Genomic DNA, 3,554 nt, shown 5'->3' on the forward strand with positions numbered 1-3,554 from the left:
TACTTCTCCTTCCTTTTTTCTAAGTGTCTTTTGACTTCCTTTTGATACTTATTAGTTCTGTGACATCACAAAGCAGATCACCAGCGGAGTGCCTCCATGTGGGCAGTCTTGGTCACAGTCAGCTAATGACATACAGTTTGTAAATGTTTATGAAAAGCTGCATTTCTTCGACAAAGTGGGAAAGCACTAAAGACAAACATTAACATGTACAGTTAAGTTTATTTTAAAAATAAACTTAAACTTAAAATTGATAATATTACAGGTTTTCTTACAGTTTGAAATGTTCTTACTGAAATAATGGAATGGTGAACAATTATATTGTAGATTGTTTGAAATGGATGTAACAAAATATTTGACTATAGAGTTGCCAACTCTGACCAGGTCCATTCTAGGAGATTGCATTGCACCAGTGTGACATTAACCAGAATGACAATTTCCTCAATAAACAAAGGGTAATAGCTATTGTAAATACTAGGGTATCATTTATATGTCAAGCTAGGAAACCAACAGTAAAATCTAATATTTGGGCCATCAGTAACTACCTGTGGCTTACCTTTAAAATCAAAATGATGTTTACTTTTACCTTAACACTCAGTGTCCACCTGCTTTTACCTCTATTCCTCTGGTGTCTGTACTTCTCCTGGCCTCTTGCTATTTAAAAAAATTCTAGACTCTAATTCAGAGACATGTAGAACTCGGCACAAGTTGAAGTTTAGCCTTGACTAGATTCTTGCTCAGTGTATTTCTCTTTTTGGTCTACAACTGCTCCATTAATCTGAATGCCGGCACCCTCCCCAGATCTACATTTTGCTCATTTGAGACAATCTTATATTGCATTTGAAGTTATAACATGGTATTCTTCATAAAGTTTGTAAACTTCAATGTCAAAAGTAAAGAGCTGTCACTAAGGCCTACAAATCTGTCCATTTCACAATGTCCAGAGTGAGCACTGACACCAGTTTAAAAGACACATTTTGTAATCCCATTTCTTCAGGAGCTCAATGCACCATGTCAATGTTTTGCCTGCATCATCTATGAACTCCCTCATGTATGGAAACAAGAAAACAATTTCCAGTATGACGTGAGCTAATTTCTCATAGAATTTTTCATGTACAGTAGTTTCAGTTTTGAAAGGTAAATGTCTATAACACTGCTGTTCAGTGCAATTGGTATCATCATGTTCATGTGTTGTCACTGATCCTGTAGCCAGTTGCACTTACTACCAGCATTCAAAAGGAACCACCCACAGACCAGCATGTGGCAGAGTGGACAATTGGAATCTTATTTTGTATACTGCCTTTAAAAAGGAAAATTCTTTCTCATCTTCAAAAAAAAGGGAACAAAGAAAATGGGTGTCCACAATGGACATAAAAAAAGAACACATCAGTCTTCATTAATCAGAAGAGTATAAAAAAACAATCCCAAGCAGCCTACTTCACATGTTGCACAGTCCCTTCTCCATCACATTAAAAATCCCAGCAGCATACTTTCCTGAAGCAGATCTTTGCCACAGCTAGGCACACCTCCTGCCACACCAGAATTTTTATGGAATTCCTGAGTACAGTAGCACTTTGGTTGGCTTTAGCACTCTCTTCAGTTCCAAACAGTATGTTCTGTTAGACCTCACTGAAACGGCCTCTACCTCCCAGTGACCAATGAAAATCCAGGAAAAGTTATTTTAATGTCTGCAAAAAATCAATAGCTGAAATCCAGAATAAATTCCAAAGTAATATTAAGCAAATACCACAGTGTACACAGTCAAACTATTGTCCAGGCTGTGACTGTATAGAAGAACAGACCTCATCTCATCCCAACTGCCATGCTTCAGAAAAATCACTGGCTAGTGCCTGCATCCTAGCTTGGGAAAATTAACAATGACAGGCAAGAACAACGAGCAATTCTCAGTAAGACTATGTATTTTTTTTTAATAATTAAATTCAATTTATGTGGTCGTACTTTCTACTCCTGGTAACAATTCTAGCTGCTGCATTTTGAATTCACTGTAAGGTGTTGAAGGTGCTCCCTGATAGCAGGGCATTACAGTAGTCTACTCTGCTGTATACAAAAACATGCATTAGTTTCTTTGTGTCTTGAGTGGAAAGAAAATAGCTTAGTTTTGCAATGTTTCTTAACTGTAGGAAGCACGCCTTTGATACTGCATTAACATGAGAGTTTAATGAGAGCCTTGTGTCCAAGATGACGCCTAAGTTGCATGCCGAATCTTTGTGGCAAAATTTTAAATCTTCAGAATTGAGTGCTGAGGTTATAGCAGTTCTGTCTGCACTGTTGCCTCCAAACAACAGAACCTCAGTTTTATCAGTTGAGTGATAAAAAGTTTTCACACATACTTTACTTCATTAATGCAATTAGCTGAAATGACAATTCATGAGTTGTCGTTAGGTGTAAATGAAATGTATATTTTAGTTCATCAGCCCCTTTTTGTGCTGGCAGATTCCATCTTCCAAGCACAAAGTGGTTTTAATACTTCAGGCCTCTAAACCTGATCTGTGGATTTTTTATAGATTTTCGTGATTAAAATTATTTTTTATTAAAATAAAATGCACTGTTCCCGCCCGGGATCGAACCGGGGACCTTTCGCGTGTGAGGCGAACGTGATAACCGCTACACTACGGAAACCAGCTATACGCGAAGTTCTGTAAAGGGTTATCTAAAGCTGCATTACGCTCGTATACCGAAGAATCGTGCCAATTATTAGCTGAAGTTATTTTTTCCACCAAGTCAAACAATCCACTTTTTTACATCAGTGATCTTTTTATATACATATAAGCATTTCTAACTAATAGTGGCATACACGAAAATAAGAAATAGAGAAAATTACTTTAGCTGAAAAGAGCCTGATTTTGGCAGAGAAAGCTGTTTACGGAGCCTGATCTTTCGGCAGCGGACACAAGACGGGATACACCGTGCTGGGGCCACAGTCCATCGCAAAGCTTAGTACGGCTAATGAATATAGTGTCTATATATTACGAGGAAAATTTCCCATCCGAAACGGCAAGCGTTGGTGGTATAGTGGTGAGCATAGCTGCCTTCCAAGCAGTTGACCCGGGTTCGATTCCCGGCCAACGCACGTGATTCTTTTCCCACAATTCTTTACATTTATAATTTATCATTATCAGTGTATGGATTGAAAAGATTTTGATTTTTATCATTTTAAATAATGTGTAAATAATGTCTAAAAATCATAACGTTTGATTAGGTTTATTTCAAAGACATGAGCCAGCTGCTTTTTTCGCTTCATACAATTCTGTAGAAGATAACATTCTGTCTCGTTTTACTATGATACTTTTTATTTGTGAATTTTGAAAGGCAGTTAAAGATTTTACGTCAATGACTTCAGTCTGCTTCAGAATGAAACCCGAACACCATTAAACCACAGAAAACAAGCTTAAATGAAACGCTAGAGGGCACTATTGCTTTTGTTCCCGATAACCTATCAAGAAGAAAAACAATTGTACCAATCCACAGCAAGAAGTAAAAACAAATGGGTTAGTGGGTATTACACCTGATTAAAAGATGCTGGATATCAGAGATAT

The 3,554-nt window shown here is 37.3% G+C and overlaps 2 non-coding genes across 2 annotated transcripts; one reads left to right on the top strand and one right to left on the bottom strand.

Annotated features, from left to right (window-relative positions):
• Positions 1–2,564: 2,564 nt before the first annotated feature.
• On the bottom strand, positions 2,565–2,637 carry trnav-cac (transfer RNA valine (anticodon CAC)). The gene has a single exon. It is a non-coding gene; the product is annotated as a tRNA-Val (tRNA).
• A 379-nt stretch (positions 2,638–3,016) lies between these two features.
• On the top strand, positions 3,017–3,088 carry trnag-ucc (transfer RNA glycine (anticodon UCC)). Its single transcript has one exon. It is a non-coding gene; the product is annotated as a tRNA-Gly (tRNA).
• The last annotated feature ends 466 nt before the right edge of the window (positions 3,089–3,554 follow it).

This window comes from Lepisosteus platostomus, chromosome 27, assembly GCF_059453375.1.
Source record: "Lepisosteus platostomus isolate fLepPlt1 chromosome 27, fLepPlt1.hap1, whole genome shotgun sequence".
Taxonomy (NCBI): domain Eukaryota; kingdom Metazoa; phylum Chordata; class Actinopteri; order Semionotiformes; family Lepisosteidae; genus Lepisosteus; species Lepisosteus platostomus.